The sequence below is a fragment of the Myotis lucifugus genome, unplaced genomic scaffold, assembly GCF_000147115.1.
Source record: "Myotis lucifugus unplaced genomic scaffold, Myoluc2.0 scaffold_0, whole genome shotgun sequence".
Lineage (NCBI taxonomy): Eukaryota > Metazoa > Chordata > Mammalia > Chiroptera > Vespertilionidae > Myotis > Myotis lucifugus.
Genome location: NW_005871048.1, coordinates 12,778,965 through 12,805,284, shown reverse-complemented (window position 1 = coordinate 12,805,284; position 26,320 = coordinate 12,778,965).

Here is a 26,320-nt window from a genome sequence, read left to right as displayed (position 1 = left end):
ATCAAGGCAGGAGTGTAAGTTTAAAGGAAAAAAAGAAATGCTGGGAGGAGGGGCTCTCGGCAATCTTGACTCATTTCCCAGCTTTGCCTGGAGTTGCCTTAATTATTCTGGGGTCTGGGCTAAGTTTTTAATGATAACTCTATACCAGGTAAACACTCAGTTATCCCAAAAATTCATGTTATGGATGCAGAATCTAAGGTTCAGAGAGCTAATACCTCGTACAAATACATATAGTAATACCTTACAACTGAGATTCAACCCTGACCTGTTCGTCTCAAGGCCTTGTCCTTGCCATAACTCCAAGCGACCTTTTGTGTGACAGTAAACAGTCATCATGGGTAGATTCATACTGTTTTATAGTGAAAGGATAGCACAGGGATTGTTTCCACTGCTTTGTGCTTGAGGAAATGGAGTGTTAAGAAAATTGACTTGACAGTGATCATGGGGCCAGCCATTCAAAAGCAATGCTAGGATCCAGGTTTCTGGGGTTCCAGTGAGTCTTCTTTTGGCCACCAGAGTAAACTGCCTCTTTAAATTTTAGGGATATCCTTTGATCAGTTATTCCATATCTGTAAACCAACATGGTACAGAGGCAAGCCTGCTGCTGTCTTGAGGAAGTTCTCTCTGTCAAGGAGATTGATTCACCAAGGGCCCCACCTTGGGCTCTGAGTTGTTTTCTTTGATGCCCAGTATGAGAAATTGATATTACTGATTGCTTGCAGGCTTTCTGTTAGATTTTTTAGAACAAACCTGCCAGTCAGTTGTTTAAAAATGAAGGCTAATTATCCTCAGACTCCACGGTGACGGTGTATTGGCATTCGAATACTGCAAATATTTGACATGCATTACATACTAAATGTTTAAATTCACCCAAGCAAAGTGTATGACTCTGGGACCCCTTAATATCTGCTGAAGTGTAGACTTTGGGGAGTTTATGAAGCAATGGGAACACTGATGAAATTAAACAAACTTGGGAACAACAGACTGCTTTTCAATATGTATTATTGTCTCTCATTTGCATGACCAATTATAGGGAAGTTCCTTATTGTGAGATGCAATAATTTTATGTAATTGCAGCAGCTTCAGCAGTTTTGAAGGAGGTTTCCCTGGCTGAACACAGTCTCAGAGTAAACAAATTATGTTGATTTACTAGCAATTCTGCAAATGGGTTGTCTGGGGGAATCAAGGGGAGTCTTTTTATGAGGCACAAAGAAATTGCTCACTATTTGACATTTTAAATTGCTTACTTGGAATATGCAAAACTGCAGACATCTGATTGTATGTTGTCATCTCTGAGGAGCCACCATTTTGGGCTTGTATTTGTAGATTTTCAGTGTGATGATTAAGGGAGAGGAATGATACTCATTTACTCAAGTTGTAGAGGGCAGGGCAAGGCTATGAACATCCAGGAAAAAGCAAAGAAGCGAGTCTACAGTAAATTCCTATATAAGACAGAGCTAATAGCTCTGCGGTTTTACTGAAATTAGCTCAGATGAATGTTGTCACCCAAAGAGCAGCATGAGAAAGGAAGGCACATGGCAACCTAAAGATCTCCTTGTCTTGTAAAATCCAGGCGAGAAGGCTTTAGAGATGATCAAGGTATACCGCTGTTCACTCTGCAGGAAGGAACCTGGAGAGTTTGGACACGTCGTCCAGCAGGCGGGAACCCCGAGAGGTTAGATGTGTCGACCAGTTGGCCAGTAGCTGGCTGTGGAGGAGCCAGGGCCGAATCATGCTGGCAGGGGTTTCAGGTCCCATTAGGGTGGACAATCCCAGGCAGTTTGATGCCGTCAGATAGGGTTTTGCAGAATTTTGCAAGCACCTTATGTCAACTTTTTTTTTCTTTTTTCTGTGAGATCCAATAAACTGATCATGGGTTTTCAGATGGCATTGAATTTAAAACATCAGAGATGAGTAAACATGATTAGGTATGGGAAAAGAGACAATTAGTTGGGCTAATATTACTAAAGAAAAATTCCTAGAGTTGTCTGGAAATATTAGAGAGCAGTTAATACAGAAAGATGATACAATGCAACATAAATTACACAAGAAAGAATGGTAATATTTGAAGGGATAATACTTTTTCATAACTGAAAAGAGATGTAAGTTCTCAGATTGAAGAAGAACCACAATGTATTCAGAAAAGAATTTTAAAAGCCTCTTTCTATAGTTATCTAGTATTATCATTCTTTTCATCACAAACCTCATATTTTACTATACCCATGATATTGCAGATAATGTATCCATGAGTAAAATGGCTACAATAGCCCCTATATTTGGAGAATTTATGCTCATCGTAATCATTATATTCACAATCATCCTTAATGTCATCAGCAATATTTATTGAGCTTCAGAAACTGAACTAAGCTTTTTAGGCCAATTACTTCATTTACTATCAAAGTCCTATTTTATAGCTTCTCCAGACTAACTGGAAGATGGCATCCTCTCTGTCTTCTTTTGAATAAAGTAAAGAAACTACAATTAATTTTGCAGTAAAATCATGTCTCTTCTCACATTCTGTAAAAGAAAAGCATTTTACATCTATTTATGTAATTCCAATGAATGACCAGCCCAATTAGATTAATTTATTAAATAATTCTGTGGACAATTATTGGTCACTTGCTATGCAGACTGAGGGGTGTAGGCCCTCTAAGATCTGAGGGTTGTGCCAATTATAGTTTACTGTATATCAATATAGCTCAAGACTTAGTGGCTCTAAACAACATCCATTTATTTGCTCATAATTCCATAGGTTGGCAATTTGGGCTGGGACAATGCATTTCTGCTCCCCATGGTGATGGCTCACAAATGAATTTGGGCTTTGGCTGGGGTGTTTGGAGTAGCTGGGATGGTTGACACGGCAGAGACCTCACTCTGCATGTTCTCACATTCTCCAAGGAGCTGTCTGGGCTTTCCCACAGGGTGGTGGAAGAGTTCCTAATAGGCAAGCACATTTAGGCCTTTATTGCATCATGTTTTCTAATGTTCCATTGGCCAAAGTAAGTCAGTGTGTGTGAGTACCCAGTGGGCATGGATACAGGAAAACATAATCCACTGGGGTCATTTTTATATCAGTTTATTTCAAGGGTAATTAGAAATTTAACTGGAGTCGAAATCTCAATTAACTGAAAATTGTGTGACAAATAAAATTTGAATTTTGCTATTCCCTTTACAATTATAAACCTTAGTCATTTCTTAGATCATGATCTGACGTATTCCCCGAGGGAATTAAGTCCAGATGGGCAGCCAATCTGATTCCTTACGTAAAAGCAGGCTTCCATTAAAACAGCTTCTAAAAACCTGTCCATTTTAGCTGAGTGGATTGGTTGGATACAGTTCCTCTAATGTGATCCTTTGGAGAGCTCGCCTTCGAGGCTGTGAATCATTGCTTCTGTGGAAGGACCAAGTGACCAACCTTCCATTCCTATCTCATTGCCACAGGCACAGAAGCTCTTGACCTCTTTAGAAGCTGGATGCCTCCTAGTACACCGGACAGTTCAGCCTGCAAGAATAAATTAATCATTACTTTCTGGGTCGCTCCTGAAACAGTTCCTTTTTCACCATCCATCTTTTTATAAACAAGATCTTTAAATTTGCTTTGTTAAAGAAAAGAATAATGTGGCTGCTTTTTGTGGGCTTGGGAGAAGAGTTTGGGGAGGGCATCATTTTATTTTATCTTGAGGAAGAGATTTTTAAACATTTATAAGTATATTTTTTAAGTCCTATGGTTTTTGAGGGTACCTGTGTCTTCAGAAAATTACTACTTGTACACACTGTCGTGGACATTTGCTACCAACACTATTGTTCCTTTATTTCTTCCCCCAAACCCAGATTGCCATGTGGAAATGTATGTGTTTCATGGAAAGCTGGTTCTGTCCCTCGCTTTGGAACTGGAACTGGCGATTGTAGCCAGACAATAAATTTTTTTCCACTGGCCTGGGTTGAGATGTGAGCAGGTAACCTAAACTACAATTATTAGATTGAATTTGTGGGAATGTAGGGACAGTTATATTTTATTTTCTGCAAGTTGAGGAGGGAAAAGCCTGTGGAGCTGCTGATGGCAGTCTCTTTCAGGACCACAGATGGGGCCAGCCCTAGAGGAAGAAAGCCATGCTGAAGGCAGTGGCAAGAGAGGAAGAGATCAGGTCCAAGGTGACACTAGTGAACTGCTGAAGCAAGCTTTACCCGAGCAACTTCTTAGTTATGTGCATTAATAAATTACCTTTTATTTAATCTGGTTTGAATTAGGCTATATTGTTTATAACCTAAAGCATCTTAACTAATAGCCTCATAAAGCAGATGAAATTCTCATTTTGTAAAATCCCTTGAAGGCCCCAGGGTGAGGAAGAGGATACTTTTAAAAGATGATAATGATGCCGAAACCGGTTTGGCTCAGTGGATAGAGCGTCGGCCTGCGGACTGAAAGGTCCCGGGTTCGATTCCGGTCAAGGGCATGTACCTGGGTTGCGGGCACATCCCCAGTAGGAGGTGTGCTGGAGGCGGCTGATCGATGTTTCTCTCTCATCGATGTTTCTGACTCTCTGTCTCTCTCCCTTCCTCTCTGTAAAAAATCAATAAAATATATTTTAAAAAAAAAGATGATAATGAAAGAGAGGATGGTTATAACATAGAAGAGAGGAACTTTGTCTAACACATTGTTCCTAGCAGAGACTTGTGTAAGAAGGACCTTGGCAGATGACATTTAATGGCACAGGAACTAATGATGAAAAACATACAGAAATGGAACTATGCTCTCTTATAGAATGACTAGAGGCCCGGTGCACAAATTCGTGCACGGATGGGGTCCAGCCAGCCCCACCTCTGATTGGGGTGGAGGGGTTGGGCTAAATAGGGGCGGGGCTGGCCAGGGGTAGGGGCCACGGGTGGTTGGCCAGCTGGCCCCACCCCCGGGTCGAACTCCTGGTTGAACTCCCAGTTGAGAAGACAATTTGCATATTAGCCTTTTATTATATAGCAGTGGTTCTCAACCTGTGGGTCGCGACCCCTTTGGTGGTCCAACAACCCTTTCACAGGGGTCGCCTAAGACCATCCTGCATATCAGATATTTACATTACGATTCATAACAGCAACATTACAGTTATGAAGTAGCAACAAAAATAATTTTATGGTTGGGTCACAACATGAGGAACTGTATTTAAAGGGCCAGAAGGTTGAGAACCACTGTTATATAGGATAAGGACCATTTTCACCTGGAAACAGTTTGCCTTGGTATTCCTTTTATATGCAGAGTCATTTGCATTAAAATTAACTTATTGGGCACCTATTATGTACCAGATGCTTGGAATACAGAGTTTCATCATCATCATCTCTATATTCAAAAATTCAGAAAGCGAGAAGAAGGTGGGAGAGATCGAGTAAAATAATTAAAGTTCAATATAGTAAATCTATACAAAGTGATAGAAGACAATTGATAGAACAATCAATTCCATCTGTAGTCTAGCACAGTGGCTCCCAGATGCAAGTCCATGATTGTTTTTTGTTTTCCTCTGGTAAAATGAGAAAATTTCTAGAACAACCAAATAAGTGTATAAAACCAAATTCACGAAATTGAAAACAATCATGTATTCTGAGATAATATTCTTCTTTTTCTTGGTTCTAACTTGTCCTATATATTATGATAGGTATGTCTGTGTGTGTGTGTGTGTGATCTTGGCAAAGTAAAAAATGAACAATACTATATTAGGACTCCCTTATTTTTTAATAGTAACAATGTCTGCATTATAAAACGTTGGGAATCACTTGTCTAGGACATAGTGGGGGTTGGCTTTCGGGTAAAGGTGATTCTGTAATGGATCTTGAAGAATAAATACAATTTCAGTAGGCAGAGTAAAGAAGCAGGTGGCTCAGCATAGCCCCTGGATATACTAGTAAGCTGGTCAGGCCTGTTTGAGGAATGGCTTGCATTTTGGCATATTTTAAAAAGATAGTATATGCAGGGAATGGCAACCTCTGAAGTTGAAATAATTGGCTTGATTCAAATATTAAAAGGCCTTCGATATCGTGCTAAAGAACTGAGATTTGACCTAATAGGCAGTTGGAGCCACTGAAGCATTTCAAAGTGGGAGGTAACATGCTCAGAAACGTGATTTTGAAAGATAATAAAAGTAATAGAGAGTTGTGTTCATTTATTTGAGTTACATTTTCAGTGGATCCAAAAATAGAAGCTACTTTTAAAATATGGAGAATAAAACTGGTAGAGGGCTCTGATCTTTATCAGCAGAAAGAATTGGTCAGTGACTCATACAAAAATATGAATCACAAACTTGGCTATTGCAGATTATTTTTAACTCTCTCTCTCTCTCTCTCTCTCTCTCTCTCTCTCTGTCTCTCTCTCTCTCTCACACACACACACCACATGCCACATGTACATGTGACTTCAGAGCACATCCTCTATTCCAGTAATCCCCCTTATTTCATTTTATCTTAGAGTTAGGAACAGTTTCTTGAACAAATATCTGCTGGTCTTCCCAGGAGCCAAGCTGTATTTGCAAAGGAGCACCTTGGGAACTTTGGGAGGCATCTGGTTACTATTATGAGGCGTCTGGGAAAGATAAGCTTGTGGAGTCTGGGTCTCTCTAAGGAGACACTCTATTTGGATTAGGAGATAGTTGTTAGTTTGTTTTCCCATTCTAAATGAAAATAAAATCAAAGAGCAACTAAACTGCCATTGCACCCACATCGCAGTACTGGATTAAAGTGAGGCATCATAGGCTGGAAAGAAAAGGCTTTGTGGTTCAAAAGAATTTTGTTGAAGTTCCAGGTCCTGGCTTATTAGTTGTGTGACCCTGGCCAAACATTTTAACCTTTTTGGTTTTCAGTTTGTTCAGGTGTCTCCTCAATCTCATAATGTTGCCAGGAGTTTTATGTAAAACTAGAGGCCCGTTGCAGGAAGATTCCTGCCAGAAAAGGGCTTCCTATGGCTGGAGTGAAGCGGAGAAGGGAGCAAAACCCGCCGAGGCAGGATTCGCTCCCGCCTCCGCCGCCCCGCTTGCTTCCCTCCTGCCTCCGCCGCCCTGCTTGCTTCTCCGTAGCTTCGCTTTCTTCTGCAGCGCTTGGCTTCCTTCTACGTTGTCTTCAGGCTTCGCTCCGCGCCTGAGTATGCAAATTAACCGCCATCTTTGTTGGGTTAATTTGCATACTCATCTGATTGGCTAGTGGGCATAGCGGAGTGACACCAATTTGCATGTTTCTCTTTTATTAGTGTAAATGATGTAAGTAAAGCCCAGTTCCTGGCCATCATGGACGGTCACAGATGGACAGTTGACTTCTCACATATGAGAATCACAGGCCACTATCATTTTATGTTTATAGGGTCCAGGCAAGAGTGTAAATGGAGGCCTATCACCACATGTCTTAATGCTTAAAAGTTATCAAACAAACAAACATACATATAAATAAATATGGTCTATGTCCTAGATTGCCAAATATACCTTCACAGTGAAAAGTTCAAAACTATGTCTAAAGTGACAGTATAACAAATAACTGTAGATAGTGCAACTCCAAATTAATTTCAAGTTCTCCAAAGACTGTGATTCCTTCTGGAAGATTCATTGGCAGCGGCCACTGGGCTGTGGCAGGAGGAAAGGAGGGGAAGGGATTTCTCTTTGACTTGCTGGACAGCCCATTCTCACTCCTCTATCCTCCCTGAGTTTCTCTTCCTCTTTCTGCTGGAGAAACCCCTTTATCCCTCCTAAGGATGCACTGCTTGCTCACCTACCACCTCCACCTCTGCCCCACCATCAGCTAATTTGTGAGGTTCAAAGTGTTGCAGCTTCAAGATTTTTCTGCACCTGCCTAGTCTTATTCAAATTACCTCAATGCAAATTGCCATTGACACCCTTACCCTCACTAGCAGTTCCCTTTTAAGTTTCTCAAAGGAACCTGAAGCTGGAAGGCCAGGCTTTTACATCCCCTCTGACCTATGGCCCAATGTAGCCCAAGGTAGTCCGAGATCTAGGTTCTGGAAGGTGTGCTCCTCTTTTCATTAAAACGAGAATAAAACCTCAGAGAGAAGGCAGGAGAGGGTGGGTGGGTGGGATAAGAGATCAACCAAAGGACTTGTATCCATGCATATGAACGTGACCAATGGACACAGACAGTAGGGGAGTGGGGGCATGTGCTGGGGGGCGTGAGTGGGTGGGGAGAGGTCAATGGGGGGAAAAGGAGACATGTAAAACTGTCTACAATAAAGAATTAAAAGGAAAAAAAGGGCTATTGAATTCTCCACTGGGGGGAAAAAAAGATAAAAGTTGCTTTGGGGTTCCCTTCTTCCTCTCTTCCTCCCACTTTACTACTTTGCTCATTAAAATGAAACTAGAATGGCCAGTTGAACCAAAGTGTGAGCCAACTGATGTAGACCAAGGATAACTTATGGTTTTCAGCAGTGATATCCAGGGTTGAGCGGGTAAGAGAATCTATTGAGCTGTCAAGATAAAGTTAGAAATGTCTATTTACTTTTTATCTTATCCTTAATTTTTAATTTTTCTGTATTTTTATAAACATAATACATTAAACTATATTAACTAAAGGTACAAGCTAAAGGTAGTTGGAGATCACAGCTTTAAGAAGGTATTTGCTCACACGCTTAGATCCTTTAAATGGTGATACATCATTGGCATGCCACTGTGGGAAAGTCTTTTACTTTTCCACAACCTTTTTTTGGATGATCTGTACTTTTGGGGAAGGGGGTGAAAGGAGTTACCTGATTGCTCCAAAACATTTGATGGGTTGCTTGGTTTTGTTATAATGTAAACGTTTAGTCCTAGAGTTTCCTCTTGATCCTGCAATGTTTCTCAACTGAGAGGTGCTGGTGGAGTTTTGGGAGGGACAGTTCTTCCTGGTGTGGGGCTTCCTGGGTACCACCAGAGGGTTAGCAGCCCTGGCCTCCACCCACTAAAAGGTAGTGGGGCTTCCCCATTCTTTGGCAATAACCTCAACTCCCCCAAGATTTCCTCAGAACCCTGAGGGAGGGGTCATTACCCACCTGTCTAAGGACAATTCTCCCCGAAAATTTGCTACCCCTTTCTGGCCTTTTTGCAAACACCTTATCTTCCCACACCTCCACCATGATACCCTCCCTGACTGTACCAACCCACAAAGATCTCTCCCTCCTAGGAATGTACAATATCATGTATTAGGCAGATGTATATTTACTTTTGTGGTATCTATTATATTGTCTTATGTCATTATTTAGTATGCATATGTTTTATAAACTTTTATGCTTCTATATATTACTTGCCCAATTCATTTATAAGCTAGCAAACTGAAAGATGAGGAAAGAGAAAGATAAGGCCTCCGTAATGTTTCTTGTTCTGATCAATACCTCCACCTAAACTGCTTTCTAGGTTAGATTCCAGGAAAGCTTGGAATAGTCTCTAAGCAGTTTAGGAAGGACAGTAGAAATTTCATTATGGATTGAAAACTTTACATTTCTATTGTTCAGTTGAGTTTCGTTTTGGGACATTTTGGTTGAGTGAGCTTCAATAAACATGTTGGATAAATGAATTAAAAGTTTGAGCAATGAACCACTTGTGAGAACTTGATTGAAACAGTTTTCTTCCCTCACTATGATAATTGGAAAATTTCCATTTCTCCATAACAAGAGAGAAAAGAATGTTCTTTCCCCAAATGTCCATGTCTCCACCCCTCCTTTCCAGCCACATTTATTGAACATAAAATTTTATATACAAAGTGCCCTGGGTCTGCTGCCTCAAAATGTGATCCTTTCTCACGAATACTTTTATAAGCTAGTTGATAGTGTAAAAAAGCAGCTGACTCTAAAATTAATACAAAAGTGCCCAATGCACATCAAATGAATGGCCTAACTATTAACTATTGTTAATAGTCTGTAAGGTAAGTAACATAGGTAGGATCCAGTCCCTCTGACCGGCTCCTGTGAGATGTTAAGAGGTCATTTTGTGCACTGCCACTGTGACACCATTATGCTTCTTGATTGTAATATTTCCATTATCTGATTTTAATTTTTATTGATTGATTGCTTTTAGAGAGAGAGGAAGAGGGAGAGAAAGAAACATTGATTTGTTGTTCCATGTATTTATGCATCCATTGGTTGATTCTTGTATGTGCCCTGACTGGGAATCAAACCCGCAACCTTGGTGTATGAAGACTATGCTCTAATCAACTGAGCTACTGGGCCAGGGTCCCCATTATCTAATTCTAGACACACCATTGGAATATCAGTGGGGTCTGAGGTTAGCTTAGCTGCTTGCTGGGTTAGAACAGATGTCACCCCAGCGTGCTCATCTGACAGGGTCCCATAGCAGCCCAGATTAAGTCCTTGTGAATCTGTGCACAGGACACCAACAATGGATGGATTCTCCACTGCGTCTTCCCAGTGCTACTCCAAAGTCGCCTCCATCCACCAGCCTTCCACCCCTGGCCAGGACCCCACAGCGTGTTGCTTTTTTCTCCACCATAGGCCTCCAGCGCTCCCAAATGTCTATGTCTTAACAGTAAAAATCACCAAGGATTTAGGTAGCACTTTTGCTAACACCAAAAGCTCTTTTTCCCAATTTAATGAAGTGAGGAGAAAGGCAGTGACAATTTAAATAAGTTTATTTGCCCCCCAACCCCTCTCCACCCAGGAACATTTTGGATGACCTTCCTCTACCTTCATGCTTGTTACTTCGAGTCTAACAGCCAATTAAAGTTGCATGGGGAAAGACCTACGAGAGCTTTGGGTGAAAGAACAGAAATGCTAGGGAACATTTAATAAGTTGTCAGTGTGTGAATTGCCATAGGCCCGGCCTTTCGAGCTTGTTAAGCTTAGAGCAGAATCAGCAAGAATTACCAAGTTAAGGGAATCTAGCACCCGTGTCTGAGAGGCAAGAGTATGAAATTGATAAAGGCAAAGTAACAGCGGCAGGGTTCTGGTTCCCGTTCTGCCAGTATAATATGCCATTTGGCATTAGGATTATTTTGACCTGGAGGCAAATGAAAATCAACAGATGCAGGAAGACATCTTCCCACATCTTCTGTTATCTGACTAAAAGCATAAACTTCTGAAAATGGGAACTGCCATAAATCTCCTCTTCTGGGAAAGGTTCACAGCCGTGAGGAAGATAGAAAGTGGGCACCAGGATGGACCTGCATAAGCAATCTTTATCCTATGAGTTTCCCCTATAAAGTTACCTTCTCACAGTTTGCTGTCCCTGGAAGCTGACAGCCCTTTCCCTTGTCTTGTCGCTTCTCTACAAATGAATTGTTCTTTTGTTAAGATGCTGATAAGCCTAAGTTCTAACCACCCCTGTGGTTACTCAAGTCTTTCTACTTCGGTGTACTGAATCTACACACTGTACATGTTAATAAACGTGTTTGTTTTTCTCTTGATCTGTCTTTTGGCAATCTGATTTCACAGGGCCCCGCCAGAGAACCTCAGAGGGTAGAAGAAAAAGTAATATTTTTCTCCCCTACGCAAGCCAGTGGAATTAGGTTGAAGGGCATGGGGGGTGGAAGTGCCAGGTTGCAAGTACCAAGGTATCATCTGGGTTGGCCCCAAAGAATGGAGATATATCAAAACTCTCCTATTTGATAATGTTGCCAGTTATAAAAACTGTCACAGGCATGTGAAATACAGCATAGCGATATAGCCAATAATATTGTAATAACTATGTGTGGTGTCAGATAGGTACTAGACTTATTAGAATGATCACTTTGTAAGTTATGTAAATGTCTAATCACTGTGTTGTATACTTGAAACTAGTATAATATTATATAGCAACTGTAATTGAAAATAAAACATTATTAAAAGATAAAGATAAAATGTTGGGCCTGGACACAGATTAAGTCTCTTTGTAGTGAACTTGACAGTGTATTTGTTCCAGGAAAGGAGACATATTCCTGCTAGAAATCATGCTGCCAGGCCAGCAGTGCTGAAATGAAATGGCAGCAAAATCTCTGCAGGGCATGTATGAGTAAAAAACAGTTTGAATTCAGAGAAGCAGGTTAGTGTCCGCTCAGCTCCATCCGCAGTTCTCTCCTTCCTGGTTGCCCCAGCCACACTGCCTTCTTCCCTGTTCCTCAGCTCCTGCCACACTCTCACCTCTGGGCCTTTCGGCTTAATTTTTTCTGCCTGGTTGTTAGTCACCTAGATAATCACATGGCCCACCTACTCGCTTCCTTCTGGTCTTGACGCAAATGGCACTTTCTCAGTGAGGCCATCCCTGAACACCCCATCTAAAATCGCCATCTTCTCTCTTATTATTTTTCCCCCAAGCTCTTATGATTATTTAACAGATTATAAAATGTGCTCATTAATCTTTTTCTTTCACCACTCTGCACTCCAAAACACAATATTAGCTTCATTAAAGGGAGGTTTTTGTCTGCTTTATTCACAGCTCTATCTTCCACACCTAAAAGAGTGTTGGGCATGTAGTAGGTCCTCAATAAATACTGGTTGAAGAAATTGAGGACTGGCCTCTCTAGTTCCATGCAGCTCCCCATTGGCCCAGTTTTCATTCTGCAGACAGAGAGCTCAGCCTCCACCCTGCACTCCCATCCACTTTGCTTCCTCTAGCTCCTGGGTTCTTACCTCACTGGGCTGTCCTCTTTGTCATGAGGCACATGCTCCCCAGCTCTCCTCCCTCTCTTACCTCTGTCTCTCTAGTCACAACATGAAGAGTTTTCACAGCTGGTAACTACATAGAAGCAGACAGGGTTAGCTAAAATAACAATAATAGTGGCGAAACCACCCAGCTGGCATGGCTCAGTGGTTGAGCCTTGACCAGGAGGTCACAGTTCTATTCCCGGTCAGGGCACATGCTGGTTGCTGGCTTAATCCCCAGTGTGAGGTGTGCAGGAGGCAGCCAATCAATGATTCTCTCTCATCATTGATGTTTCTATCTTTCTCTCCTTCTCCCTTCCCACTCTGAAATCAATAAAAATAATATTTTTAAAAAAGAAATCACCAGTTATAGTGAATCTCACAAAGTATAAATATTACCCTTGGTTTCCAGCAACATGTAGAGGGTCTAGGCTTGCATCTGTTTTTCTGTCTTTCTCTATTTCCTTATTCATGAAGCCTATGAGAGAGCTCTGTCCTTTTCATCTATTTTGAGTTTCCACTTTTTTTTTTAACCTGAAGTCCTCCAAAGTCAGTTTCCCATTCTTGTCTCTTCTAAACCATCCCTGGGAAAGTCCCAGTGATCTTGTTTAGTGAGATTACAAGGTGAAAACCCCTCAGGGGCTATTTCTAATGCTGGTCTCTATGTGGAATTCCTCCCTCTCCACTTGCTCTGACCCAGCAGTTGGACTTCCAGGAATTTGGTCTACAAATGAAACAACTGTGGACCCGGCCAAATGCACAAGGACGTTTATGGCAGTTATGTGTAGTAGGAAAAACCGAGGAATAACCCAAATTTCCATCAGGAGGACAGATTCAACAAATAATGGTATGTTCTAGAATTCTATTGCCTGTTCAAAACATGGAGGCAGATTTTCAAGAGATATTTAACTATCTTGTCTCACAGATTGTATCTGCAGAGAATAGCTCTGGAAAGAGAGGGGGTGGGTTGTATCTGAGAAAGAGAGCTGAGGTGCTGCAGTTCACTGTGTACATCTTTCATTCATGCCTTCTTGTATATTCTTCAAGACACTTTTGTAAATTTCCCAGTAAAGGCTTGCACATGTATTTTAGGTTAATTGTTAAGTCCCTAAGACATTTTGACTTTGTTGTGAACAATGTTGTTTTCCTTTTATATTTTCTTATTGATATGCTGATATATAAGAATGTGTTGTATAAAGGGTTGATCTTGAATCTTTGCTGAGCCTGTTCTTCATTCTAATAGATTAGTTCTAAGGGAACACATGGTGTTCTCGTATTCAGAGTCTCTTGAATTTTCTATGTAGCCAACCATATTCTTTGTAAATGACAATTTAGTGTTTTCTTGTTCAAGCCTTCTTTTTCTTTGCTACATATTTGCTTTCTTTTCTATTTTTTTTATTTTGGCTGAATTAATCAAGTATTCTATACTCCCTCCATTTCTTCTTTGCTGGCTTGGAGGTAATTATCACTAAGTTTTTAGTATATATACTTCATTATATAATTTCTTTTTTGTAAAAAAGCACCCATATGTATTTATTTAAAATATTCATCACAAGGACTCAACCAGAGACTTTATTTTCTGTACAGAAACCAAAGAAAAGAAAGACCATCTGAGGAGAAAATAAGGACAACACAGGGAGACAGGCTAGACAGCCAGCCAGGGCTCTTGGAGGGAGACCCGCTGTGAATAGTTTTCTTGTAGGTTCTCAAAGGTTGTGGGTGTTTCCAGAACTTAGCAGCATGTGTGTTCAAAGGGCTATTGATGTTGGATTCTCAGCAGGCCCTGCATGGAGAGCAGGATGGTTCTGAGGTCACACAGGACTGACCACTTGTCCTCCAGGATGTCCGCACAGGAGTGACTGGTGTCCACGTGGTGGTGGTGGGTGGGCTGTGATGGTAGACACTGTGACAGTGGGTAGGCTCTGTGACTGTAGCCACTGGTAAACTCCCTGGAGAGGCCTCAGGTCTTTACTGACTATTTTGGTTGCTCCACCCATTTGAAGAGGCCCAAGTCAGGGAGACAGAGATTCTCTTGTTGCCACACTTCCTGCAGATCATCAGACTGGGTCCCCTCCTTTACAAGTGGCTATTGGGTGGTGGTTCTGGGAGGCGATCCAAGCCATGCTGGCAAGAACCCAGACCTTGGAGAACACGACTGCAACTCTTCACTATAATTTCTAATACAATCTAAACTTATTTTGCCCCACATCATAGGGATTCAGAGGCAACAGAAGAAGGAAGGATAAAAAGTATTTGGTTTGGCCCACATTGAAGATTCTTAAACAGTATTTGGGAGCCTCTGCTCTTGCTAAAGATGTTACAAAACATGGACTAAGTCAAGATGTTTCTAAGAAGGGAGTAGCAAGTTCAATGGACATATATGAAGAGAGCCAAGAAACCAAATTAAAGCCACTGAGATAAGACTCTGCTCAAATCACCTCTTCACGTTTTCCAGCCACACTGGAATCCCCTTATTTCAATTTCCTCTTTTTCTCAGGGCCCCACAGTTAAATCCTTAGCTGATTTCTCATTGTCTTAAACATGGTAGTTCTCAGAGCTCTTCGAGGTTAGGCAGTAGGTCCTGAAGTTGTGTATTGTTCAGGACACAGCATCAGAATCTGTGGCATCAGAAAGTGTGTACCTTTCATTTTAGAGAACTGTGAAACGAAATTGTATATGTCTCCTCTTACTTAGCCCTGAGTAGAAGCCAGCCACAGGCATGGGTACTTCAGTTTTCAAAGGAAGCAATCACCTTGGGCTAAATCACTTCATGTATTCAGGTACTGTGCTTTTTAAATAACCCTTCTGGGTGCTGATAAGAATGGTGAAGGTTGAAGAATCATATAATTGACTAACTAGGCTGAAGAGGTCTTAGATAAAATGAAATTTGTCTCCTCACCAATTAGAAACTTTTTCCTGTGGTGTTTTCCTGACATCCAATGCAAAGAAGTAAAGATTCTTAAGGTCAAATTGTTTTATTATTAAAAAAAAATTGTTTTATTAAAGCCACAAGGCCTGTCTTAAGTGGAGAATGTAGACCCATAACCCCAAGGCTTGTCTTAAATCCAAAAGTTTATAGAACATATTGTATTTATTTGGAATAATATATATTTACTAGAGGCCCGGTGCACAAAATTCATGCACTCGGCGGCGGGGGGGCGGAGTGTCCCTCAGCTTGGCCTGCTCCTTCTCGCAGTCTGAGAGCCCTCAGGGGATGTCCAACTGATGGCTTAGGCCCACTCCCAAGCCGGCAGTCAGACATCCTTAGTGCTGTTGCAGAGGCGGGATAGGCTCCCTCCACTGTAGCTGTGCTCGTCAGCCATGAGCCTGGCTTCTGGCACACTGACCACCAGGGGGCAGCTCTTGTGTTAAACATCTGCCCCCTGGTGGTCAGTGCGCATCATAGTGACCAGTCGTTCTGTCGTTCGGTCCATTTGCATATTAGCCTTTTATTATATAGGATTGTAAGGAATAGTATACTTTTATGAAACATAGATGCCACATTACACAGCTGTAAATGACCTACCTCTTTAGTTTTTTTCTCTTTTTCTTCTTTGTTCTAATATATAACCATATTCCATAAAACCCTGGGAGGAGAGAAACCAGTGCTGCTTGCTTTCGCCCCTGCAGCTGCTGATATTAGAATAAAGATGCCCCTGGCAGTTTCTGGCTCAAGTCCAACTCAAAGCTTTGTTTCTTCCAAATCCTCGTGCCAGGCACCTGGCAGGTGTTCAAGTTATACCTGTTGATTGACTGAATTGAAAATGACCAACTTTCTTTAATGAGGAACCCAGAGACCTGTAGGCGTTTTCCTCTGGTATTTTCCATGAGAATTTGCCTGCCCTGTGTTTGGTGTAATCTTCTCTACTGGACACAGACTCTGAGGCAGGTGGTGAAGACACAATTTCTTGCCCCCAAATGTATATTGGAGAAGAGTCCATGGTTCTAATTAAACTCCCTGTTCTGTGTTTAAATTAAAGCAAATTAAATGCAGGTGGTAAAAAGCTTTGAAGGGTTATACTATATAGGCCATTTTCCTCTTAAATCAGAACATTTAGCCAATCATCTTATGAAAAAGCATGCCATTGAAATAGAGGCTGCCACCATTCTGCACTCTGGGTTCTTGTTTGTTTCCCTAGTTGGTGACATTTGGAGCGGCCCAGAGTTGCTGCCGACAGCAGGCTCCTTCAGGGCAGCAGGGTATTGTCTGACTTGTTTTGTCCAAACGCTCTTCTATTCCGGGAAGACTGACAGCAAATAGACTTCTGTCTGAATAACAAGTAGAGGCGGGTGACAGGCTGACATTCTTCAAATTTCTACAGTAACCAGTCAATCCGCTGTACCTTCAGGCCTGCTCAACCTATAGTAAAACATTTAGAAGCCCCGACTCCTGTCCAAATGGAGCAGAAAAGCTTAATTTCAGGACTGGCAGGCACTTTAAAAATCTCTCCAAAGAAGCACTTTTGTGAATTAAGTGTGTGTACAATGGCAGCTGATGTCCATTACTGAAATGGAAATGTGAATAAATCAATTTGTTTCTGTTTAGAAAACACTTTCTCTTTAGATTTTTATAATGAAGCCTGAGGAATAAGAAGTCCTCCCTCTCCCCGCCCCCCCCACCCCCCCCAGGAGCTAGATGTGTTAGAATGTTAGGTTGTAAACCTAAGAGAGAGAGAATTCATTGATTTGGATGGATTAAATAGAATTTATTTGAAATTAATAAGATTTAGATTACTTGAGATTTTTTATTTATATGTATGTATAAGATGTCATATGGACACCAGGTGAAGAGAGTGCGCCACTGGTTTAGGGGAGAAGGAGCCACCGGTGATGAATGTCACCTGCTTTATACTGTGAGTTGGGAAGACTAACCATCGGAAGGGAAGTGGCTCGCCTGTGCCTCTTTTATTTCCTGATGCTCCTTGTGAATGCTGGGTGGAGAGACTGCAGTAAGAAAGCTCTGAGAGCCAGGCTCTTGGCAGGTTGATGAATAAATGAAGGAGCCCCAGGGAATACCTTGCACAGGAAAGAAAGAGGAAATCACTGTTAAAACCATCCAGCAGAACTTCTTTAAGTAATATATATAAATTAGTTTTTGTAAAAAGGATCCATTTAAACTACAGGAAAAAAGTAAAAATATCTTTAAAAGTCTCATTACCTAGATCAGTGGTTCTCAACCTTCTGGCCCTTTAAATACAGTTTCTCATGTTGTGACCCAACCATAAAATTATTTTCATTGCTACTTCATAACTGTAATGTTGCTACTGTTATGAATCATAATGTAAATATCTGATATGCAGGATGGTCTTAGGTGACCCCTGTGAAAGGGTCATTCGACCGCTAAAGGGGTCGCGACCCACAGGTTGAGAACCACTGACCTAGATGAAAGCACTGTTTGCCATTTTTACTTTTAAAAAAACTTCTCACCCAAGGATATGTTTATTGATTTTAGAGAGGGAGAGAGGGAAAGAGAGTGAGAGAGAGAGAGAGAGAGAGAGAGAGATCCATATGAGAGAAACATTTATTGGTTGCCTCTGAAACATGCCCCAACCAGGGATTGAATCTGCAACTTACGTATGTGCCCTGACCAGGAATTGAATCTGAAACCTTTTGGGAAAGGATGACACCCCAACCAACTGAGCCACTCAGTCAGGGCACTGTTTGCCATTTTTTAAAGACAGGAGATATTACAGCAGGTCTATATGTTGGGATTGATTCAGAAGAGAGGGAGAAATTGATGATGTAAGAGTGGGAGAGGGGCAATCTTTGGAGCTTTGCCTTTGAGCAGGCGAGGCAAGGGGGTAGAGTATACTATGGGGGAGAAGCTGTAGGTAGGAGACAGCAGGTGTACTAGTTCAGCGCAGGGCAGGCTTCTCTCCTAGGCAGTGCCCCTCTGGCTGGTGATTCTAAAACTGGAGCTCCATCCACAGTGTGCTCTGCAGGTGAGACAGAGAGTGTGAGCCAAAATCTCAAGGAGATTTTAGGGGCCAGGCGTGGAAGTGGCTTGTATTACTTTCACGACATTCCTCCTAAACATCACACAACTATTCATGCTCTAACCCTATGACAAGGAAGGCTGGAAAATAGAGTCTCCTGTTTAAAAAAGGAAGAAAGGACTAATGAGCTAGTCAGTTTTTGCTGTAGGAAGGAAGGCAGGACATATGTATGCAAATGATCTCTTGTTAGATGCAGTTGTGGAAACTAGGAAGTGAGGAAGTGGGGAGGCAGGAAAATTAAAGGTTGGAGGAAAGAGGGAATGGTGTGAAATGGTCAGGTAGGAGTGGGTGACTAGTAAATGCTTGGGGAAGGGTAGTAGAATACCTTCCAGGGAGCTGTAGTCAAGTGCTGGGGTTGTCTGTGGGTGCTGTTGGTCAGTGGGGTCAGAAGTGGGGAGATGAGTTGGAAGCTGAAGCCCACCAGGCCCCTATACATCTGTCTGTCATTCTCTGTGACAGCCATGGCCTTTGGGAAGTATTGGCCACTGCTTCATTTCTGCCTTCTAAACATCACACAATTCCCTTTTTGGTTAACTCTAACCAGAATCCCCAGTGGGAAAGAAATTCTAGAAAATGTAGTTTCCAGCTTTAGTCAAGGTAACAACAAAAATCAATCCAGTGTACTGGCTTTATTTTTCACCGAAGCACCTATCCATCACTATCTGACATATTATATATGGACCACCTTTGTTTTCTTGTTATCACAAAATTTAACTCCATGAAGATATTGGTTTGCTATTATCATCTGCACTTACAACAATGTCTGGCATTGAAAGTATTTGTTGAGTGAATGGATAAGTTTTTTGGACATCTTCCCAGATCTTTTTCTATATATGTATAAGACAACAACACAGATATAGAAATAAAATTTTATAAATATGGGATCATACTCTACACTTATAGCTCTGGGACCTCCCCCCCCCCACTTATCTCAAAGTCATAAACTTATTTCAGTAACAATAACTACTGGTCAATATCACATTTTAAAATTGTTATAAAGAATTTCTTCATGTCTATCACAACCTAATTAAGAATTACATTGATGTGATTAATTGGTTCCTGATTGGTAGACATTGTGCTGGCCTGGCTCAAAGTTGATAAGGCAGTCTTGATGGAACCCACAGAATGGTCTTGACTGGATTCTTTGAAATAAAACCAATACAGTATGACTTTTTCAATATAGCCTGAGTCATAAATGTATGCAAATATAGTTTGGCATGTTCCCCAGCCATAGAGTGCTCTTCAAGGGGTTCCTGTGAGCTAGAGGGCAGGGTGAGTAGGATATGGCACATTTTCACCAGAAGCTTTCTGTCAAATACCAGACTAGGCAGAGACAACTTGTACTTACTGAGCAATTTGGTCTCAGGCCCATGAAACTTAAAACCTGGTATGCCCAGACTCACAAGTTCTCAGATGCCTATGTACTGTATTCTTACAAATGTTCTCCATTCCTCCACTAATCAGATATGGGAAGAATAGGACAATGAAAGATGATGTTTACAGTATAAGTGTTTTGGAACCCAATCATACACAGTCCCCTACTGGGGCTTAAGGCTGAGGTTTAAGTTGGGAAAGTGATAATATAGGGAAGCTCCATGAGGAAATATGCAAAACACTCTGAATTAAGGCCCGGGAAAGTGCAGAATCTCCCTGTTACTGGTGAAAATATCATGGACATGCCTCAAAATCAAGAATTTGCCATCTTTGCAGCGTTTCTGAACCAATTAAATTAAGTCTCTGGGAAGGAAGCCAAGACACTGACCTTTGAGAAATCTGAAGAAAGTGAGCATGAAATTTGCCACAAGTGGATGCATTTCTCCAATTTCCATCTGTGCTTTGAATTAGAGAGTCTGAGGCCTGTGACCGTGTGAGGCATGGGAGAGCTGTTTGAGTAAACTGTCAGGTGGTGTCAGTGGCAGCTGTGGCAGCAACCTGGTCAGAGAGTCTGCTTATGGGCCATCAGTGGGGACCTGCTGTCATCCACGGCTGGCAGAGTGTGAGCCTGGTCAGCTGAGTTGTGGAGGACAGATCCCCACAGGGTGGCGTGCTCTTGGGCTCATGACTGTGGCCACCATTCCCCTAGATTTCGCTGGTTCAGTCCCTGCCTGCGTGCTCCTTAGCTCTGTGCTTTCTGCTGTCATAGATGGCTGCTGGGGCTTCAATTTGCAAACATTTCTAGCAAATAATACAGTACGTGTAAAGTGCTCACTCCCCAGGGGAAGCCACTGGGGACCTTGTGAAGATCATCTTGTAATGAATTTACAGAAATATTAGTATTGTTATGTTCCTCATGTGATTGTCCTGTGGTTTCTTTTTGTTTTGTTTTCCCTAAGTGAGAAAAGTATATTATAGTAAATATATATTGTATGATCCCATTTTTTAAAAAGCTAAGATTACCAAGCTTAAAAAAATTACTAAATATTGGTATTTTCATGGAGAAAGGCCTGGAATGAAACACATGTTATTAATTTTGGTGTCCTGAGGTAGGTGGGGGAAGCAAGGATGAAACGAGAAGGATGATTAATTATTTTTTTTGAATTTGTGTTAATAATCATCAAGAGCACATGAACTTTGTAATGTTAGAAAAGGGATTTTGAAAAAAATAAAATATATCATCAGAGATTTTTCAATCCCTTTGTGCTTAATATAAAACTCAGGCAGAAGGAGGGCTTCTTACAGGAAAAGATGATGGAATCTTGCTATTGACGTCACTACAAAACTAGCAGTGTTCATTCATTCATTCAACAAATGTTAACTGAGCCACGGCCATGTCCCAGGTACTGTCCTGGCATTGTTCTAGGTGCTGGTGCAACAGCTAATGATGCCTTTACTGCCTTCTCTTGAGGAAGAGGCAGGTTCTAAACAACTGGTATATGGGTCTGGTAGTGAGAAGTGGTGTTGGAGAAAGCTGAGCAGAGGTAAAAATAGGGATGTGGATGATGGTCAGGGCAGACCTCCCTGAGGAGGCAACACTTCAGTAGAGATTTAAATCAAGCTAAGGAACAAGCCTCAGAAAATGGGGAGAAATGGGGAATAAGGTTCCAGACAAAGAGAACAATATGTTCAAAGAATAGCGAGAAGGCTGAGTGGCTCAGGAAAAGTAAAGGAGGGAGAAGAGGTCAGGGAGCTAGTCATAGCCCAGATGATACAGGTCTTATTGGTTGATGGTAAGGAGTTGTGATTTTCTTCTGAATGTGATGGGGATCAGTCATTAGAGGCTTGCGAGTAGGCAACATGATCTGATATACACATAAAAAGGCTCACTCTGAATGCAGCGTGAAAAGACTATTAGGGGACAAATGTGGAAGTCAGTGGCCAAATCAGAGACTGTTTTATTAGTCTGGACAGAAGACTAGGAGAATGTTGACCTCTTTAACTTGCTAGCAGATACTCACTGTTTCTTTGGTGCCTATCCTTTGTTACTCATGGGTACGAGGAAGACAAATCCAAAGGGAAGCCCCTATGAGGTCATAGGTGGGGATTGATTGAAGGCAGTGCACCCGAAATACATTACCTATGTGTCTGAACCACTTGATCGTGTAATTTATTTTTGCATCTGGGCCTTCTCAAGCCCAGTCCGAAGGTAGCACTTCTATAAAATCATGGAACGCTTCTAACCTTATGGCTTGGTATCTTATCTAATAAAAGAGAAATGTGCAAATTGACGGTACCTTTGCTACACCCACAAGCCATGCCCACCAGCCAATCAAAGTGACTATATGCAAATTAACCCAACCAAGATGGCGGCCGGCAGCCACGGAGCTGGAGCGAAGCAGGAGGCTTGATTGCCCCGGCAATGGAGGAAGCCAAGCTTCCCGCCTGCCCTGACCAGCTGTGGGCTCTGCTCAAGGCAACAAAGTTTCAATTATAGAAGATAAATAAATCCCAGATACCTGCTTCCAGCCAGCCTCCACTGGGAGCTTGGGTGGCTGGGGGCTGTGGCCAGCCTGCAAACAGCCATCAGCCCCTCACCCAGGCTGGCCAGGCACCCCAGCGGGGACCCCTACCCTGAAGGGGCTGTGGCCAGCCTGCAAACAGTCATCAGCCCCTCACCCAGGCTGGCCACACCCTCATGGGGTGAGGGTCCCCACTAGGGGGCTTGGCCAGCCTGAAAACAGCCATCAGCCCCTCACCCAGGCTGGCCAGGCACCCCAGCAGGACCCCCTACCTAAAGGGGGTGTGGCCAGCCTGAAAACGGCCCTCAGCCCCTCACCCAGGGCTGGCCAGGCACTCCAGCGGGACCCCTACCCTGATCCGGGACACCCTTCAGGGCAAACCAGCCGGCTCCCACCCATGCACCAGGCCTCTATCCTATATAATAAAAGGGTAATATGCAAATTGACCCTAACAGCAGAATAACTGGGAATGACTGGTCACTATGACACACACTGACCACCAGGGGGCAGACGCTCAATGCAAGAGCTGCCCCCTGATGGTCAGTGTGCTCCCACAGGGGGAGTTCTGCTCAGCCACAAGCCAGGCTGACGGCTGCCAGTACAGCGGTGGTGGCGGGAGCCTCTCCCGCCTCCTCAGCAGCGCTAAGTATGTCCGACTGCAGCTTAGGCCTGCTCCCTGCTGGCAAGTGGACATCCCCCAAGGGCTCTCAGGTTGCCAGAGTGATGTCTGACTGCCAGCTTAATCTCAATCCCCCAGGGAGCGGGCCTAAGCCAGCAGGTGGACATCCCCCAAGGGGTCCCAGACTGCGAGAGGGCACAGGCCGGGTTAACAGACCCCCCTGAGTGCACAAGTTTTTGTGCACTGGGCCTCTAGTATCATATAATAAGAAGCTCTTAATGGGCAATTCAAGTTGAATAGTTAGTGGTGTCCAATGCTTAAAAACTCTATGAGCATGACCATATGAAGTTAAGCCTCTTAAAAAACTTCCCACTTTCCCACACATTATTTACTAGGTTTATTAGATATTTTAATATTTTGCCACTCTGATGAAGGTAAATGGCATTTTATTTTACCACTTTCATTCATTTTAACTGCTGGATGGAATTTTCAATGAATAGACTTTCTCTGATTACTAGTGATGTTAATCACTGTTTTATACATTCATTGGCCATTTGGATGTTGTCTTATATGATTTCCCAGTTCTTATAAATTATACATTTTATTGTTTGTCTTTCTTTCATAAATATGTATTTGGTATATGTATTGTTAATGTCTTCTTGCAGTCTATGACTGCCTTTTTATGTTTTGCTATGTGGATTACCAACATTTTTAGCATGATTTATTGAGTAGTATATTTTTTTCACTACTTAATTTGTAATACCTGCTCTATTATCTATTAGCACCCATATGTATCGGGGCTCCCTGAGCCAATATTGAATTGCTTAAATTATTATAATCTTAGACTAAGTCAGTATCTATGAAAGAGCTCTCATTAATTTTTTTCCTTTAAAATAGTTTTGGTCACTCTTGGCTTACTGAGGAGTTATAGATTAACTGGACAAGTTCCTTAAAAAGCTGTATTGAGACTTTGGTTGAAATTATATTGAATGTTAATATATTAATGTTAACATAGTATTTTCTAATGTTAGATGACCCTTAAATTCCTAGGACAATCCTTGTTTCACCATGTTCTATTACTGTTTTTCTATATTGCTATAATGTTTGCTAATGTTTTATGTAGGATTTTTACTTCCGTATTCACCAGTAAATTAACTTGGATTCTTAACAAGAGGATAAGTGATTAAAACTAATGTTTTGTGAATGATGAGTAAAGATAAGGTGTGAAGTAATGGTTACCAACAGTCTAACTCCAGGAAAACTCATAGTAAATATATGCATTCTTCTAGAATAAATAAATCAGGCAAAAACCTTAGATAGGTCCTAAGATTATGATACCGAAAGGCAAACTCCATGCAAAAGCAAAGATGTAAGGGAACATTCCCTGTTACTGCTGTGGAAACAACTGCAGCAAAGCAAACATGACATAAAACTGTTCAGCAGAAACATTGCCTAAGGCAATTAGGAGCTAATTGTTTATGGAGGAGGAAATAGGCTAATTAAAAAGAGATTGAGGCTGGTATTAAAAGAAAGCGACGGATATTATAAAGAAAATGTTGAGGACCCAAAAGTGGTCCAAGGGATTTTGTTTGTTTGTTTTTGGATACTATACAAATACCAAAAAGGTTTTGGTCAGAGAGAAACCGTTGAAACAAGCATTTCTTCCCTTTAGCCTGTACCTCTGGGGCTCAGGGATGTGAAAGAGCTACAGAATGGGCGCATCTGAGTGTCCTTTCCAGATGTCAGGGCTGTAGATGTTGTCAGGGAAGTGCCCGAACTGCCATTTCTCTGACAGACAATGATGGTTCAGAGCGTGTTGCTATGCAGCTGCCTTTCCCTGAATGTGGTCAGACACCATTTGCTCATAGCAGCTTGGTTAAGTGGTTGACAGGTGCCCTGGCAGCTGACACAGGTGCAGGAGAGTGGAAGGGACGTGGAGGGTAAAAGGCAGCCAGCACTTTTAAATGAATCGATATCATTCTCTCTAGTTCTTAGGAAAGCCTCTGAATGAGTCCCAGGGTGATCTGCTCATAATTGTGTGCAGACACTGCCTCACTCACATATGCGTGCTGTGCTATAGTGGAGCACTGGACTGAGAAGAGAGGGCCAGGAATTCCAGGCCTGCTGTCCTGTGTCAGGCTCTGCCAGGGACTCCTGGAAAGACCCAGGCAAATCACTTGACCTCCGGGGCTTGCTTCTCTCTGTTTTATCTAGAGATCATGGACTATGCCAAGTGCGTTCCCTTAGCCCAGCGATTTTCAACCTTTTCCATCTCATGGCACACATGAACTAATTATACTAAAATTCTTCAGCACACCAAAAATATGTATATTTTGCCACTCTGACAAAAAATAGGTATAATTTTGATTCATTCACACTGGATGGCTATTGTGTTGGCTATTGTCACTTTTTTATATGACAATCTAAGGGAAAAAGGTCAGTGCTCCTGACTAAAGAGTCAGGTATTGCATGTTTTAAAAATTCTTGCGACACACCAGTTGAAAATTGCTGCCTTAGCCTTACACAACTGTTGAAAAATAACAGGCTATAACAATGACACAGAAACTTGAGATTTTTATCTTTTAAAAATGTGTTTAATCTTGTTTTAGCCCCACAAGGCTTTGTTCACATGAGATTTTTTTTTTTTTCAGAATTCAAAGGCAAAACACACACAGGAGCTGCCATTTGGGTTGAAGTGGGCTGACTGCATGGATCCCACTCCTCGGCCCCTCCTCACTCACACCTCAGCACATGCCAAGGGGCCTCTGAGCAGGTGAGATTTAGGGCAATTTGTAAGCCACTCTTTTACAGATGAGAGCCCCTAATATGAGAAAGAGTAATTAATTGGCTTGCAGGCACTAAATGGAAAGCTGTGATGGAAACCTAGGGCTCTTGATTCTTAATCTAGTGTTTACTGTTAGACACCAGGTGATTCCTTTCTAAAAAAAATATGTGTTTATTGATTTCAAAGAGAGAAAGGAAAAGGGAGAGAGTTAGAAACATCAATGATGAGAGAGAAACATTGATCGGCTGCCTCCTGCACACCCCCTCCTGGGGACTGAGCCCCCAACTCAGGCATGTGCCCTGACTGGGAATCAAACAGAGACCTTCTGGTTCATGGTTCGGCACTCAACCTCTGAGCAACACTGGCCGGGTCACCAGGTGACTCCTTTAATAAAGATTGGCAGAGTCCAGAAGGCACAATCTGATTCGTTGAAATTAGCCT